Consider the following 18576-nt stretch of genomic DNA (forward strand, 5'->3'; position numbering starts at 1 on the left):
CTTCTCCCATTTGAAAGAAATTTATGAGAATCTTCATGGTGAATTTTCTCACTTGTGTTTATATTTCCCAATAATATCTCAGAGCAAAGCCCATTGCAGTAACAAATACAGCTATGTGACATCTGTCCAAGTGTTAATTGGAGAAGATTCATACTTTTCTGAACTTTACATTTTTCCCTAATATGTTTAAGATGCATTAGCATAATGGAAGAGATTGAGAAGTATGTCTTACAAGACTATATTTTTTTTAGTTATGGATGTAAAAGAAGAATGGGAAAGTAAAGTATGAATGGAAAGGAATTCATCAATTAGAGGTACAAGAAATGGAGAAGAAATAGAGTACAGAGGGAAAGACAGTCAAGTGAGACACAGCCTTAAACAAACAATAATTCAAGTAAAAAGGATAATTTAATAAAGTAAAAGTAAGAAATAAAATATCATGGGAAATATTGTGAATGTGGAAGACAGTCTTTCTCCTTACATAGGAGGATGAGAATTATCCCTTTCATTGATTGTCTTTTGCAGCAGTTGTTGCTAGAAGAGAGCTGCTAACCTCAGTCCTTGAAACAAATAGAGCTGGTGTGTGTTTCCTGTAAGAGTGATTCCTATGTGGAAGTGTGCTTTATGCCAGAATCTCCCAGTGTGAGATATTACCAACCCTGGAGGCTACACCAGGTACAATTTGTTTTCAAGTCCTTTATTTTCATACAGAACTTTCTGTGATGGCTCTTGTTGGAGTGGAATGTCCTGCTGCTGTGCCCCTTTATTTGCTGGGTGATCTCTCCCTTGAACAGAATTCTAGAAAGTTTTTCAATACACTTCAGTATAAGAATAAATTTTTCTCAACCTACTTTAATAAATATTCAACCTCCTCATTACTCTACCACACCCACCAGAGGTAGTGGAAGAGGAAAGTTATTAGGACATAGGGAAAGAAGACCTGTTTAGAAATTGTTCCTTGGGATAAGTTCAATCTCTGTTGTCAGGATTTCAGCAGTTCAGTCCAGTAGCAAACAAATCAGTAATTGCAGGCAATTTCTCTATTCAGACAGTACATACAAGCCAGTAGCTACAGGCCTGCCCACTGGGCAGTCACCACACAGGAACCAGCAAGGGCAGTTCAGTCCAGAAGAAACCTCAAGGCTCATGAACTGGCCAGAAGCTGCAAAAGTGGCAAGAAGCTGCAGGAACCTCAAGAGCAGTTCTTTGGGCACGTTTTTATCTACGGTGTCACTACAAGAGGAGGTCAGCAATGCAATGCATGGTGAACCAATCCATGTGTGTCCTTAGGGAAGAACAGTGATGTGGAGAAAGAAAACCAATGCTAGTGCTCCTATTGTTTGTGGGTCATATTTATATTCCTTCTAAACATTACATGTTCTTTGACATGTTTACTATAGTAAAACATCCTTTCATCTATGCCTGCTTCAGGAAACGTTCTTTCATGTGTCTTCTTTAGCAAAACATCCTTTCACCTGTGTTCTCCATCAAAACATCACTTGATATAACTGACTTTACAAAGAAACCAGTGGTCATGTTCCTGTAAAGCCCTTACTTGGGAGTAGTAAGCAACTTTCTTGAAAGCTACAACTAACTGTTGAGCACAGTCTACAAAGGCAGTGACACAAATGGGAGATAAGACTAGTCAGTCTAGGAACAGGGACTTTGATTCTTGTCCTTGGCAGTAAATGACTTTGGTTCTGTCCTGCCCACAGGACAGATGTGCCAGAAGGAGGCTCTGATTTCTTCTATTTTTATACTACCTAAATTAGCCCCACTGCCTGTGACACAAACAAAAGGAACCTGGATATATACTAGGCAGACCAACTGGATTGATTTATAGGTACCCCACATGACTCAGCCCAGTTTCTGCAATAAGTCCTATGAAGAGTTGTTAGAGTAGTGCCTTAATGATAATACTTCCACTTTCTGGGCCACTTTCTGCTATATGGGAGCTTTGACTTGACTTTTTGTTTTGGGCTTCTGTCTACAATCCTGTAAGAGAGCCACTTTCTCAATTCACCCTGCCAGTGCTGTGAAATTGATTCTTTTACTTCCTGGGATGAGGGAAGCAGAAGTTCCTTGCTTAGTTTAGGTGACTCTGGTGACCTTAAGTTTACCCATCATTTAGCTACCATAGCTCTACAGAGGAGCTCCAGTCTCCTTCTATTTCCAGCAGACATCTGATGTATCTGAGTGCTGGTGCTTCTTGATGGAAATTTCACCTTGGGTTATTTCCTTACCATTTATCTCTTCCTTCTCTAGCAATAAAGTCTATTTTTAAATCTGAATTGTTGCCTTTCACCCAGTAGCACCCAGTTAGCTTCCAATTTGACATCTTACTTGGCATTCTCTCAATGTCAATGCGTTCATAGTGCAGTTGAAGAACGTTGAGTGTGGGTTGTCTAGATAGCTGGTACAAATAACAGTGTTAAAATGTGAGCAAGACAATATCCCAAGTCTGATTTTCTACTTCACAACTATCGTGAGCTAGGTTGTAAAAAAAAATAAAGCTAATATTTATTTTTATCTTCTTTGACTTTGGTCACTAGAATACCTTTGAAGGTATCTTTTATTTCCAATATAATTAGTGTTATTGTTAATACCTTTAAAATACAATAGGAGTGATACTTTTTTGACAAAATTTAAAATGATAATTCTAGAGTTGAAGATAGTCTGTCAGATAACAAAACTTTTCCCCACTTAACATTAAATTCATTAATAACAATACCACCAAATTACTTCTGCCTAAAACCTCATAAAACAGGAACTAATCAAAGCAAACACATTTAACAGCTAATGATGATGTTAATTTAGCTGTAAATGCCTCAAAGGCTAGTAATTAGAGAGCAGTTATGTGCTTTTTGTTTTGTAAAATGAATTACTGCTGCACATTTTGCCACAATCTTCTCTATTTACTTTTCTAGAATACTATTCCCTGAGTAAGATTGTAAAGTAGATCTAATGGTTGGATAACTTAAATAACCATATTACAATTAATTTGTTTAAAATAATGTCTCATGAAGATGTTTGGAACAATCAAACTGGCCACAAATGTACCATAAAACAACACAAAGAGCAGAGGAAATAAACTCTACACAACCCTTGATTGCATGGAGATACTCACTTTAGATTTAATGGAAGGTTATTTGTTTAGCCATAGGGATCTGAGTCATACATCCTGTTAATATTACCACAGAAAACAACAGGGGTTAACCTGAAAATTGCAAATTTTCTGCAAATAGACATCATCATGGGGACTTTTTATCATTTAGGTCAATAGCTCCAAAATGGGAACCTGAGTTAGAGATCAGTGACATTACATTGTCTTCTTGGATTTATATGTGAGTGGTCCACAGGTTTCAACAGAACTGTGGTAAGGAGTTCTACTTCCTAGAGGAGAACACTGAAGATAGAATTGGCATGTCGTACAAGCAGCCACACACAATGACAAAACCTATTTTCAAATTAGTGATCATCCAAAGAAGGAGGGACATATGTAATTCTGAGGTCCACAATAAGAAAAATAAAGGCAGTCTTAATAAGACTGAAAGCACATTGCATGCTGAGAAAGTAAAGGACTAAATCTGGAATCCGAAACTCTAGAAGCTCATGATTCTTTCCAATTGGCTATAAAAGTAGTTACACTGATCTTGTATTTGTTTATGATATGAATAATAGAAATGTAAAAGAATCAAAGTTACTACTATGCTATCAGCATGCAATTGCTCCCGAGGTTCCTGTTTGGACACAAGTTCCAGGTTGTGGCACTGTTTGGGAAACTTGGCACTGTGGAGCTTCACTGCAGGAAGTCAGTCCCTAGGTGGACTTTTTGTAACCTGACATCACTTCCTTTCATCTCCCTGCTTCCTGCATAAGGATGCAATCTGATCAGCTGTCTCATCTTCCTGGTCAAGCCTTCCAGTATGGATTGTATCTCTTTTTAAACCATGTTCCAGAATAAGCCAAATAAAATCTTCCTTCCTTAAGTTGCTTCTTCGTAGACATATGGTGTGTGGCTCGTTTTGTGTGTGTATTTGTATGCATATATACTGTATACATAGACTACATACATTATATAAATATATATATGAACAATTATTGAAGAAAAATGACCAGCGTTACTGTGTTAATTGTATTTTTTCACTATTCTGTTATCTGCCTCTATCTTGTCAGTTTCTAAAGACATGATCACATATATAAGTGGTAATTGCAAATTACTGTTTTTGTTATATATACTTATACATTAATATTGTTGGCATGTACAAGCTATAATTTCTATATATTTAGTATGTTAATTATTTTCTACTTTGACTACAGCAAATGGTATCATACTCAGGACATTTTCCGATCACTAATTTGTCTTTGTAGGATATTACATTGTCTGTCAGGGAATGTCTTTTTATATATCTTTATAATATTATTTTGGCATGGTGGAGATATTAAGCATTTTTTTATTTAGTATAGTTGAGTTTTTAATGTATTCAGAATTATTTTGTACATTTTATAGTACATACTATTTATAGTACATACTAAATTTGCAATTATTTGAAGAATAAAATTTTGGACATTCAGAAGTTTCTTATTTCCACAAAATTTTCACATGTGACTTTCTTACCAGGAACTAATTATGACTTCTTTATTTCTCTGATTAAATATCATATATATATATATATATATATATATATATATATATATATATATAAATTTGTACAGATGTATATTATGCTTTAGTAATGAAGACCCCTTTGAATTTTTATCTTTGTAACATTACCTTCCCTAGATTTTTATTATTGTTGTGAGCTTTAATTATTTTATGTACTTTCAAATTAATTCTTTGAAATATTCATGGGCTTTACCTGAATGTGTTTATAATGATGGAAATATGTCTGTTGTAAGTTGTTTCCTTTTTTCCATATGGATCATACATTCTTTTATTTATACTTACTATGTCTTTCAAATTATCGGCATGAGTTTTAATATGTAGGTTTTATTTTTATGACACACTTTTCTTACAATACTAAAGTTTGTTGTTTGTTCAAGGTTTAAAGTAAATAATTTCTATTTTATTCACTTCTAGTTTATTGATACAGTATGAAAATATAATAATTTCAGATATTTATTATCTTTCCTTTATGAAATTCTCATAAGTATAGTTTTTATACAGACATTTAACACTTTTAAATGCATTATTATCAAGAAATGAAATCAAACTATTTCTTTTATGAAACATTTCTATCACTTGTTTTTTTGTTTGTTTGTTTTTTATTGGTGTTTGTGTTATATAAAACTGTAAGGACAATAGTAATTAGTAATGCCACAGTAACCATTATTCATACTTCCTAATGTTAATAAAAGTGGTTATAGTGTGTGTCTTAGGCTTACTATTGCTATGATGAAACAAGTTCAAATCCACATGAGGAGGATAGTGACGTATCACTCACAGTTCCATTTAATAAAACAGAGAGGACAAGAACTAGAGCAGGGCCAGTACCTTGAGGCAGGACCTGACTAGAAGCTATGGAAAGTGTAGCTTAGTGACTTGATGCCCATGTCTTGCTCAGCCTGCTTTCTTATAGAGCCCAGGACCACCTGCCCGGGAATGACACCACTCACAGTGGCCTGAACCCTCTCACCATAAATCACAGATTAAGAAAATGCCACACAGCCTTGCCTACAGCTCAATTTAATGGAGACTTTTTCTAAATCAAGGCTTCCTCTTCTCTGATGATCCTAACTATATCAAGTTGACATAAAACATAGCTTGTACAGTGAGTTATCACTTTAGTTACTGACTTTTAACTGGGGATAAGCTTTGTTATTTAGTTATATATTTCCCTTTCCTTTACATAAAAACTTGAATAACAAGGGCTGAGGACCTAATAAATGTGTTTATAGCATATTTTATTTGATAGCTTTTTGCATTTTCTGATGTAATTAATGATATATTCATATTTCCTGATACCAACGCCATTTTTCTTAAGTCTTGCTCGTGTGTACAATGTTATTTCTAGTGATACACTAAAATATTTATTTACTGCTACTAAAAATTTCTCTTTTGCTTACTTATTATTTGTATATTGACAATTATATTTTCTTTCCATACATGTAATACATGACATTGATTTTATCATGTTTGATTTTAATTTGCAAGTTTCTTTAATGATAGTCTTACTAAAAAGATGTTGAACTTTCTATCAGTGAATAATTTGTACTTTAGAATTATTTGTTAAAGTTAGACAAAAACTTCATTGGAATCATTGACTGACTCAGTTGCATATTAATTTATATGACTTTCAAACTTTCAAAATGATAACTAATTTACTCAAATTCTATATTTCTTATTGAGTTATTATGAGACCTGGATAACACACTTAGAAATAGAGGCAATTTGTCTAGGTTACAAGACTGTCAGTTAGAGATCTGGGTTCTCCTCTCTTAGTTTATTACTTTATTTTAATTTATAACATCATTTCTCTCTATATTTTTTATCAAATTGAAAAGTTATCATCTACTTGATAAGTTTTTTCTTTTTTCATAAATATAGACATTTTAAGATCATAATGCTCCCTATAGGCTACTTTTATAGTAGGATAGTTAACTAAATTGTTCTACTTGCTGATTTTAAAATAATGAACAGTTTTGTATAATCCATGTTTTGCCTAAGATTATGTCTTACCAAATACATTTCAACCATTTCTACTTTTCAATTTTGTACTATGACAGGAAAACACACTTAAGCTCTACTTCAAATCTTTCATAGTTTTCATTAACATTGAGTATACTTTCTTTCAAATCAATGTATAACATTGTGATTGGCAATACAGAGTTTTACATACACTGATGAATTTGGAGAGAGAATAAGCATTTAAACAGACATCACAATCAACACAACAATTGAATTTTCTCATTAAGAACCACCTAAAGTAGTTTTATGCTCCATAATTTTTTTAATGCTTGATTTTTGAGTATTAAAAAAGACAACAACTAACACATCTTAATCCTAGGCACTGTTGTACAACCTGTGTATGTTTGTTCTTATCACTTCTGATCCATCATTAAGGATAAAAATATCTAGAGTCCAATTCTCAAATAAAAGTACCCATGTTGACTGAGGGAAAGATAAAACCCTGAAGGTGAAATTTGTGAACATTTCCTCATCATGACCAATAGAAAAATACATCCCGTAAAACATGTAATTAGGTGCTTTGACCAAGTCATTTCACAAACAGCTCTGTAAAGGACAAGACTAGTGACTAGGAGATCATTCAAGACAAAGAAGAATGGTGTTACAGGAAGATTTTGTGGACAAAGATGGAACCTACAAGTATAAACAAAATTTTATGGAAAACAAAATCTAAGGAAGGGAAACACACACACACCCCACACACACATTCAACCATCACTCCCATCACTGTTGCTACCACCCCAAAAAACAAATTATTAGGGATCAACAATCATTTGTCATTGATATTGATCTCTCAATATCAATGGTTTCAATTTCTTATTTAAAAATATAGTTTAATAGAATGAATGTGAAAACAGCATCCATCCTGGTGCTGGATCCCAGAAATACACTAAAACATCAGGGATAGACACTGTCTCAGCATGAAGGATTGGAAAAAGTTATTTCAAGCAAATGGACCTAAGAAATAAACTGGCATAGTCATTTTAATATCTAACAGACTAGACCTCAAACCTAAACTAATCAAAAGAGATAGGGAAGAACACTGTATACTCATCAAAGGAAAACTAACATTGTAATTTTTGACATCTATGCCTAAAGCACAAGGAAACCTACAATTGTGAAATAAACACTAATGCAGCTTAAATCACATATTGACCCTCACACATTGTGGTCGAGACTCTAATCCACTCCTACCAATAGATAAGTCATTCAGACAAAAACTAAATAGAGAAACTCTAGAGATAACAAACATAATAAACCCAAAGTATTTAACCTATATTTACTGAACATTTCACTTAAACACAAAGGAATATACATTTTTACCTATACCTCATGGAAGGCTCTCTAATATTAATCACATACTTAAACACAAAGCACTTTTCAACAGATACCCAAAAACTGAAATAACTGTCCCCAACAAAGGTGAATGCTGAATATCAACAATAGAAACAGCATAAAGCTTAAAAACTAGTGAAAAATGAACTGCTCTCTAATAAATGAAAAATGGGTCAAAACAGGAATGAATGAATATAAATAAATAAATAAATAAATAAATAAATAAATAAATAAATGGCTTTCTGGAATGCCATGAAATGAATACACATTACACCCAATCTTATGGAACACAGAGAAAGCAGCTCTAAGAGGCAAGTTCATAGCATTGAGTGTCTATATAAAAAACTAGAGTGATCTCATACTATCATCTCAATAACATATCTGAAAGATTTAGAACACAAAGAAGAAATCATATCCAAAAGGTTTGGACAGGAGAAAATAATCAAGCTCAGTACTTAAATCAATAAAACAAAAAAGGAAAAAAGGGAGTAGTGCAAAGAATCAATGAAATACTGAGATGGCTCTTCAAGAAAAATCAATAAGATCTACTAACTCTTATCTAAATTAACTAAAATGTAAAGAGGGAATATCCAAATTAACACAATTAGAAATTAAAAGGGGGACATAATAAACACTGAAGAAATCCAGAGAATAATAAGGACACAATTTAAAAACTTGTACTTCACCAAATTAAAAATTCTAAAGAATGGATAACATTTTGATAAATATCCCTTAACAAAATTAAGATCAGATAAATAATTTAAAAAGACATACAAAACATAGTGAAATAGAAACAGTCAATAAAGTCTCCTAACCTTAAAAAAAAAAAAGGAAACCAAGGTTTCCTTGAGGAAAGTATTCTTTCAGACTTTCAAAGATAAACTAACATGATACTACTCAAATTATTACATAAAATAAAAACAGAAGTATATTCTATGGGGCTAAAATTACTCTGATACCTGAAACACACAAAGACTCAACAAAGAAATTTACAGAACAATTTCCCTGAAGACTAGAGATGAAAAAATACTCAATATAATACTTGCAAACTGAATATAAAAACACATCAGAAACACCATTAATCATGATCAAGTGATTTCATTCCAGTGATAAAGGGATGGTTCAATATCTGAAAATCAATAGATGTAATCTACTATATATATATAGAAAAGGAAAAGAAAACCAATACATGATCATCTTATTGGATGCAGCAAAGCCTTTGGCAGATACTAATATTCCTTTCATGATAAGAAGTCCTGGAGATTGCTTTCTTCTCCCTCTCAAGTGGCATTGAGGCACCCTCACTTGGGTACTTTAACTTGTTAACCTTCTTGAGTTCTATAAGTTGTGTTGTGGGAATTCTGTACATTTTTTTTTTTTGCTAATATACACTTATTAGTGAATACATACCATGCATGTCCTTTTGGGTCTAAGTTACCATACTCAGGATGATATTTTCTAGTTCCATCCATTTGCCTGCAAAACTCATGATATCCTTGTTCTTACTAGCAGAGGTTCTTAATAGCTGAGTAGTATTCCATTGTATAAATGAACCACATTTTCTGTATCCATTCTTTTGTTGTGGGACATCTGGTTTTTTTCCAGCTTCTGGCTATCACAAATAAGGCCTTTATAAACATAGTGAGTGCATGCCCCTGTGGCATGGTAGGGCATCTTTTGAATATATGCCCAAGAGTTGTATAGCTGGGTCTTCATGTAGATTTATCTCCAATTTTCTGAGGAACCTTTAGATTGATTTCCAGAGTGGTTGTCCCAGGTTGCAATCCTATCAGAAATGGAGGAGTGTTCCTCTTTCTCCATATACTCAACAACATGTGGTATCCCCTGAGGTTTTTATTTTAGCCATTCTGATTTGTGTAAGATAGAATCTGAGGGACATTTTCCTGATCACTAAGGACTTTGAACATTTTTAAAGTGCTTCTCAACCATTCAAGATTCATTTGTTGTGAGTTCTCTGTTTAGCTCTATACCCCATTTGTTGATTGGGTTGTTTGATGTTTTGGTAGTTAGCTTCTTGAGTTCTTTATATATTTTAGATATTAGCCCTCTATCAGATATGGGGTTAGCGAAAAGTTTTTCCCAATATGTAGGTTGCTTATTTGTCATATTGACTATGTCCTTTGCCTTATAGAAGGCTTCCAGTTTCATGAGGTCCCATTTATCAATTCTTGATCATAGAGCCGGAGTCATTGGAGTTCTGCTTAAGAAATTTGCCCATGTGTCAATGAGTTCATGGCTCTTTCCCACTTTATCTTCTATTATATTCAGTGTATCTGGTTTTATGTTGAGGTCCACTTGTACTTGAGCTTTGTGGAAGGTGACAAATATGGATCTATTTTCATTTATTTTTTACATACAGACTTCCAGTTAGAGCAGCACCATTTATTGGAGATACTTTCAGGACTCAAAAGGAGGGGCCTTGGATGAAGTGCTCTACTGTGGGGAGTGGGAACTTGAAGAGTCCATCTCCAGTGGAGGGTCAAAAAATCAAGTGGAGGAATTAGGTTGCCATCCCATAGTCAAAAGCTCTGACCCAAAATTGTTCCTGTCTAAAGGAACTGCAGGAACAAAAATGAAGAAGAACCTGAGAGAAAGGAAGTCCAATGACAGGCCTAAATTGTGATCCAGCTCAAGGGGAGGCCCCAGGGCCTTACATTGTTACTAATGCTGTGGGATGCTTGCAAACCGGAGCTTATCATTGTTGCCTTCCGAGAGGCCCAACGAGTAGCTGAAGAGTCAGATACAAATACTAGCACCCAACCAATGAAAAGAAGCCTGGAACACCTGTGGTTGAACTGGTCAAAAGCTAGAAGAAGCTGAGGAGGAAGGTGTCCCATGAGAAGACCAGCGGTCTCAACTAACCTGAACTCACAAGATCTCTCAGACACTGAGCCACCAAACAGGCAGCATATATCAACTGATATGAGGCTCCTGACACATAGATAGCAGAGGACTACCTGATCTGACCTCAGAGAGAAGATGCACCTAACCCTCAAGAGACTTGAGGTTCCAGAGAGTGGGAAGGTCTGGTGGGGTGGAATTGGTGGGTAGGGACATCCTCTTGGAGACAGGGGAGGAGGTATGGGATGGGAAGCAGTCATGGAGCAGACTAGGAGGAGCATGAAGACTGGACTCCAAAAAGGATTAAAGAATTAAAAAAAATAAATTTAAAAAGTCCTGAAGAGATTAGGAGTACAAAGCACATTATAAAACATAATAAAGACAATTTTACAGCAATTCCACAGTCAACAACTTAAATGGAGAGAAGCTCAAAGCAATTCCACTAAAATCAGGAACATGAAAACGTTGTTCACTCTTTCCATACCTATTCACTACAGTACTTGAAGTCTTATCTTGAGCAAAATGGCAACTGAAGAAGATCAAAGGGATACAAGTTGGAAAGAAAAAAGTGAAATTATCATTATTTGCAGATGATAGGGTAATATACAAAACTGACCCCAAAATTTCCACCATAGAATACCTACAGCTGAAAAACACTTTGAGCATTGTTGTTAGATAAATAAGTAACTAATTTAAATCACTAGCCTTTTATATACAAATGACAAATAATCTGAATAAGAAAGCAAGAAAACAACATCATTCACCACAGCCTCAAATAATATAAAATATCTTGCTGTAACTCTAATCAAGCAAGTGAGTGACCTATATGAGAAGTACATCAAATCTTTGAAGAAAGAAATTGAAGAAGAAATCAGAAAATAGAAATTTACCCCATGTTAAAGGATCAGTAGGATTAACATAGTAAAAAAAAATCGTTATCCTACCATAAGAAGGCTACAGATTCAACACAATCCCCATCAAAATTCCAATGCAATTCTTCACAGATTTTGAAAAGGCAATTCTCAACTTCATATGGAAACAGAAAAAGAACCAGGATTGCTAAACATCCTGAACAAATGTAGCCGCCTGCAGCCACGAATCAACTGGGTTCACCTGAAAGGAGGGCTGGAAATGAAGAAAAGGATGGAGGGCAAGAAGAAATGAAGCCAAGACAACATATTCTGATCAAGGCTCGAAGTTTAATGTTCAACTTTCAATTTTAAGGGAAAGCCCCACCACTGAACCCCGTCTTGCCTCAGCCAGGGATGGATGAGGGGACTCATTCTTGGTCACTGTTGGAGATGGGTGGGTGAACCTACCCTTTGTCACAGCCAGAGATGTCTCAAGGCAAGCTCAGGGGGCAGTCTATTCTTCTAAGTTGCTGTAGCAGGCTATACATGCAGCCAAGGTGGGTAATTATACCTAGGTCTTATTATTTTTGTTCTATTATCGTAAAGAAGGTCTTTCAGGCCTGCTCAAGGCTGGGGGTAGAGCACCAACAAATAAAAAACTGAGAGAAGTCTCTCTATTCTCGATCTTAAGCTATATTACAAAACTCTGGGAATATAAATAGCATGTCATTGGCATAGAACTATGTGCAATAATCAGGGAAATTAACAAGCACATTGAAAACTCAAACATAAACCTACATATATCTAATTTTTAATGAGGAAGCAAGAAATACACATCAGAAAAAAAAAAGGTGGTGTCTTGAACAAGCGATACTAGTCAAAATACATGATTGTATGTACAAGAATGCAAATATAACCATACTTACCATGGTGCACAAAACTCATCTACAGATGGATCAAAGACACCTACATAAACCAGGTACAATGAACTTGATCTAAGAGAAAGTGAGAAATATTCTTGAACTCATTAGCATGGGAGACTTCCTTAACAGAACATCATTAACACAGGCACTAATATCAACAACTAATAAATGCTACCTCATGAAATTTAAAAGCATCTGTTAGGCAAAGGACACCATAATTAAGGAAAAGTAGCAGCCTACAGAATGGAAAAAATTGCCAACTATACATCTGATAGAGGACTAATAATACCCAAAGTATATGAAGAATTAAAAAAAAATCTTAGAAAACCCAAATAATCTAATTTAAAAATGGAGCAGATACAAACAGAGAATTCTCATCATAGGAAACTCAAATGACTGAAAAACACTTGCAGTGTTCAACATTCTTAGCCATCAAGGAAATGCAAATCGAAACCACTTTGAAATTACATCGTATAGAGGCTAGAATGACTAAGATGAATAATACAAGTTACAGCTCATGATGGTAAGAAAGTATTGTAAAGGCAACACTACTCCACTGATGCTTGGAATGCAGACTAGGGCAAACATTACAGAAATTAGTATAATGATATCTCAGAAATCTGCAAACTGATCTACCTCAAGATACAGCTATACCATTTCTGGACATAGACCTAAATGATGTTTGTTCCATCCTGCCAAAAGGATATTTGCTCAACTATATTCATATTGCTTTATTCTTAACAGCCAAAACTGGAAACAACCTAGATGTCCCTCAACAGAAGGATGGATAAAGAAAATTTGTTACGTTTATAGAATGGAGTATTATTCAGCCCTTTAAAAAATGACATCATAAAATTTACAGTAAATAGAACAAATACACAATTGAGTATTACTCGTCTCTTTATAAATGACATGAGGACATTTTCAGGCAAATGGATGGAACTAGAAAGGATCATCCATTCTGCAAATGGGAACTAATGGGAAATGTTGGTTGGAATTGAGAGGATCAGAATGTTAAAAGTCATACAGACAGTAAAGGTCAGACTACAGAGGCTTCAGAATAGGACAAAACGGCAACCTACATAACGTGGAAGGATCTTCACCAACCCTACATCTGATGTCCCTCAACTGAAGAATGAATAAAGAAAAGGTAGTTTATTTACACAATGGAGTACTATTCAGCTATTAAATACAAAGACATTATGAATTTTGCAGGCCAATGTATAGAACTTGAGAATATTATTCTGAGTGAAGTAACCCAGACTCAAAATGAGATACATGGCATGTACTCACTTAAAAGTAAATATTAATCATCAAATACAGGATACCCGTGCTATACTCCAGAGACCCAAAGAAGCTAAAAGAGAAGGAAGGCCCAAGTGAGGATGCTTTAATCTCACTTAGAAGGGGCAATAAAATAGTCATAGGATGCAGACAGAGTGAGGGAACAGGTAGAGAGGGGATGGGAAGGTGAATGGGGGGTTCAGGACTAGGTGTGTGGAGGGACAGGAGAGCAGGCCAAAGGACCTTGAGAATGAATGGAAATCTGCAACTGACAGGGCAGGGGAGGCAGGGGACATCTCCAGGACCTGGCAGAGACATGGGATAGGGGATGCTCCCAAGATCTAACAGTGGAGGGAGGGTGACTAACTGTGACTTACAGCATTGAGGATCTGGAACCTGAAGAGGCCACCTCCTGTAGCCAGGCAGGAATCCCAATGGAGTGATAGCACACCAACACAACCCACAAAATCTTTCACCAAAAGTTAACATGTCTACAAGAAATTCAGGGACAGAGGATGGAACCGAGGGTGAGGGAATGTATATCCAATAACTGGCTCAACTAGAGGCCCATCCCATGGGCAAGCACCAATCCATACACTATCAATAATACTCTGTAATGCTTACAGATAGGAGTCTAGCATTGCTATCCTCTGAGAGGCACCATCCAGAAGGAGACCCAAAGACATGCAGAGAGCCAGAGCCAAATAGTGGATAGAGCTTGAGGACTCTTATGGAAGATTTAGAGGAAGGGTTGTAGGCCTGAAAGAGCTAGTAACTCCACAAGAAGACCAAAGGAGTCAACTGACTTGGACCTTTCGGCTCTCAAAGACTGAGCCACCAAGCAAAGAGCATACACAGACTGGATCTGGGCCACCCTGCATTATGTAGCAGATACGTACCTTAGTGTTCATGTGGATCTGGAACAACAGGAGCAGGGGCTATCCCAAAAGCTGTTGCCTGTCTTTGAGATATGTTCTTTTAGCTGGGCTGACTTGTCTAACCTCAGTAGGAGAATATGTGCCTAGTCTCACAGATTCTTGATGTGCCAAGGTGGGGAATACCCAAAGGAGCTTCATCCTCTCAGAGGATAAGGGGAAAGTGGAGGGAGGAAGAATTGTAGGAGGGTGTGTCTGGGAGAAGGAACAATGAGTGGGATGTAAAGTGAATAAATAATATATTTACACACACATATGTATATGTACACATACACATATACATCATATACACATACACACACACATATATATATATACATACATCATATGCATACACATTCACAGACACACACACACAGACACATATATATATACACATATATACATACACACACACACACACACACATATATATATATATATATATATATATATATATATATATATATGGGGTGAGTACTCTCTTTAATAATGGAATAAAGATAATTTATATTATACTGTGGTAAATACTTGGTCCATATTATATCTATGTTCTGAGACTATAAACAAGGCTTAAGTTTTAATATGATAGATAAATTAATCTTATAAAAATGGTTTAAAGGCAGGATGGCATTTAGCCTGGCAGTTACATTGCTGGAGGCTTTTGTTCCCATTTACATGATATTTGTGAATAAAATGTAAAGCTGAAAGATTTGACAAACTTGCCCAGAAAATAATCATGTATAAAGTGTGAAAAAGAAAAGTTTAATTGGTGAATAGATTAATGTGGGTTTTTTAAAAATTGGATATTTTATTTATTTACATCTTAGATGTTATCCCTTTTCCTCATTTCCCACCCCCAGAAATCTCCTATCCCATTCCCCCCTCTTCTTGCTTCTATGAGGGTATGCCCTCACCCACCTACCCACTCCCACCTCCCTGTCCTCGAATTCCCTCACACTGGGGCATTCAGCCTTCACGGGTCCAAGGACCTCCTCTCCCACTGATGCCAGACAAGAACATCCTCCCTTACATATACAGCTGGAGTCATGGTCCCTCCATGTGTGTTCCCGTGCTGGTGGTTTAGACTCTGAGAGCTTTGATTGGTTGGTATTTTCACTCTCCCCATGGGGCCACAAACACCTTTAGCTCCTTCAGTCTTCTCTCTAACTCCTCCATTGAGAACCCTGTGATCAGCTCAATGGTTAGCTGTGAGCATCCACTTCTGTATATGTCAGGCTCAAAAGTCAAATATTTAGCTATTGGATAAGATGAAGGAAGCCATAAAGGATATATAAAGTAGTTGCCTATACCATATCCATCTATGTTGGTTTGAATATGCTTGGCCCATGGAGAGTGGCAGTAGTAGGAGGTGTGGTCTTGGTGGAATAGTTGTGGTTTTGTTGGAGAAAGTCTGTCTCTGTGGGGCTGGGCTTTGAGACCCTCTTCCTAACCATGTGGACTACAGTCTTCTCTTGTCTGTCTTCAGAACAAGATGTAGAACTCTTCGCTCCTTCTCAAGAACCCTGTCTGTCTGAAAGCTACCATACTTCCTGCCTTGATGGTAATGAATTGAACTTCTGAGCTTGTAAGTCAGCCTCAATTAAAAGTTTGCCCTTAAGAGTTGCCTTGGTCATGTTGTCTTTTCACAGCAGTAAAACCTAACTAAGAAACCATTATAGGCTCAAGAAAGTCCTCCCTAATTGGAAATGTTTTGTTTTGTTTTGTTTTGTTTTAACAGATCCTCAGGGTCTCCTTGCAAGTTGAAGCTTGGGACAGTCTTTCTTCATGTTCAGCCATCCCTTCACTCAGAGCCCATTACATCCTACAGTCTACAGTGGCGTAGCTACTCCTTCAGTTGAGGACAGAACTTAATGTTATCCTCATTCATGGATGAAGCAAGTAGTGTAGAGCCAAAGTTAAGGTGCAGACCTCAGGATGCCAGTAATATGGAAGGTGTAGCAAAGAAATCCACAGAGAGTGAGCAGAGGAAAAAGATACAGAAACTCTAGAAAAAAAGACACAGAACATCCAAATAGCAAGACCATGAAGGGATGGATATTAAGTCTTCATGAAATTTGTATCTCAAACACCATGTCTCACATGCTATATGTGTGAAATTGCAGGATGTATTGTTTGCCCTTTTAGGTATTGCTTTTTCTTAGTCTCCTCCTTCTTTTTTCTATTAAAGAGTACACTTTGGACTAGAAATGTCTACTTTGTTCAATTGGATCTTGGAAGTGTGTAACTCAGTTTTGATTCTGTAGGGGTTTACATACTGGCATTTATCTGTTCAATTCTCAGAGAAGACTGTCACTTTTGCCTTTTAAATAATGTTAGAACTGTTTACATTATAGGGACTCTTGGAGATAGACTGAATATATTTTGCATTACCCGATGGGCATGAGCCTACTAGATTTCTAAGGCATTCTATGGTTTCAGAAATATTTAAGGATGGAAGATGTTAAAGGTGAATATCACATGATCTGTAGCAGAAATGGAGAAAAGGAGGGAGGAGGAGGTTAATACAGAAGGAGGGAGACACATAAAATAACAAAAGAGATGGGTTTTCAAGCTATAATGAATCATACTATTAAACAGTTACTTCAAAACTATAATATATGTAATTCTGTGTATAGTTTTAATTATCGCTTACAGTCACTCCTCACAAGAGTCAAGGACTCCTTAACAAAAACCCCAATTCCAGATATGAGAAAACCACTTTTGTGTTGTGGATCAGGACTGTCCAAGAGGGTTTTAAAACATACAGCCTTTTGTTGGGCTCCAGAGGTGAAAGGTATATCTCTATTGCTGAAATATTATGAACTTTAGAAACACAGCCCAGAGGTCCCAGAGCTAAATCTGATACTAAAGCTTTCTCCCTAAGGACTAAATTTCATGCTACCATAAGACATATGAAAAGGAGACATCCAACCAACCAAACAATAGTCCTACCCAGCTATGACACCTTTGAACCATATCAACGACCAGCTACCTACATGGTATGATAATCCCAAGGGCAGTAGTGGCACACAAACCTTGACAGTGACCTAAAACTTTGTAATTGAACTTAAGACCATCTCAACAAGAGGAAAACTATGTCTGGTGCTGGAAACCTAGATAACTACTAAGTGCTTATGAAGCCATGGCTATTGGAGGAAATTCTACAACCAGTACTTTACTAAACCAACACAATCCCTATCAACAATCTAAACATCTGTCCTTAAAGGCATAAATAAATGGAGTCTTCACTCCTCACTAAGGACACTTCTTTTTCAAACAGAGATAACTTCAGAAAAATTTTCAAGAATCAAAATACAAAGCTGTAGATTCCAATCCCAACAGATATATCTATGAAATACTCCTTCACCTGAAGCTCAGGGAATATTGGGGAGAGGGGACAAAAGGATTATACCAGACAGAAGATAAGGGAGATTATTGTGAGAGTTTGTCTTACAGTAATGTAAAAAGTTACATCCCTAATGACTGCATGAACACGAGCTGAACAAGGACATCAGTGGTCATGCCAAAGAGCAGAGGGAAACACCCATGAAGCCTCAACACTATGAAAAGAACTATAACCAACCAAGGAGTGTTGCAGGCAGGAAAAATAGTCTTCCTCAGGAAGAAGCACATCAGTTGATTATCCAATACTGAAAGGTCAGTTCAGACAGATAGATAGATAGATAGATAGATAGATAGATAGATAGATAGATAGA

The sequence above is a fragment of the Grammomys surdaster genome, unplaced genomic scaffold (assembly GCF_004785775.1).
Source record: "Grammomys surdaster isolate TR1022 unplaced genomic scaffold, NIH_TR_1.0 64, whole genome shotgun sequence".
In the NCBI taxonomy this organism is placed as follows: domain Eukaryota; kingdom Metazoa; phylum Chordata; class Mammalia; order Rodentia; family Muridae; genus Grammomys; species Grammomys surdaster.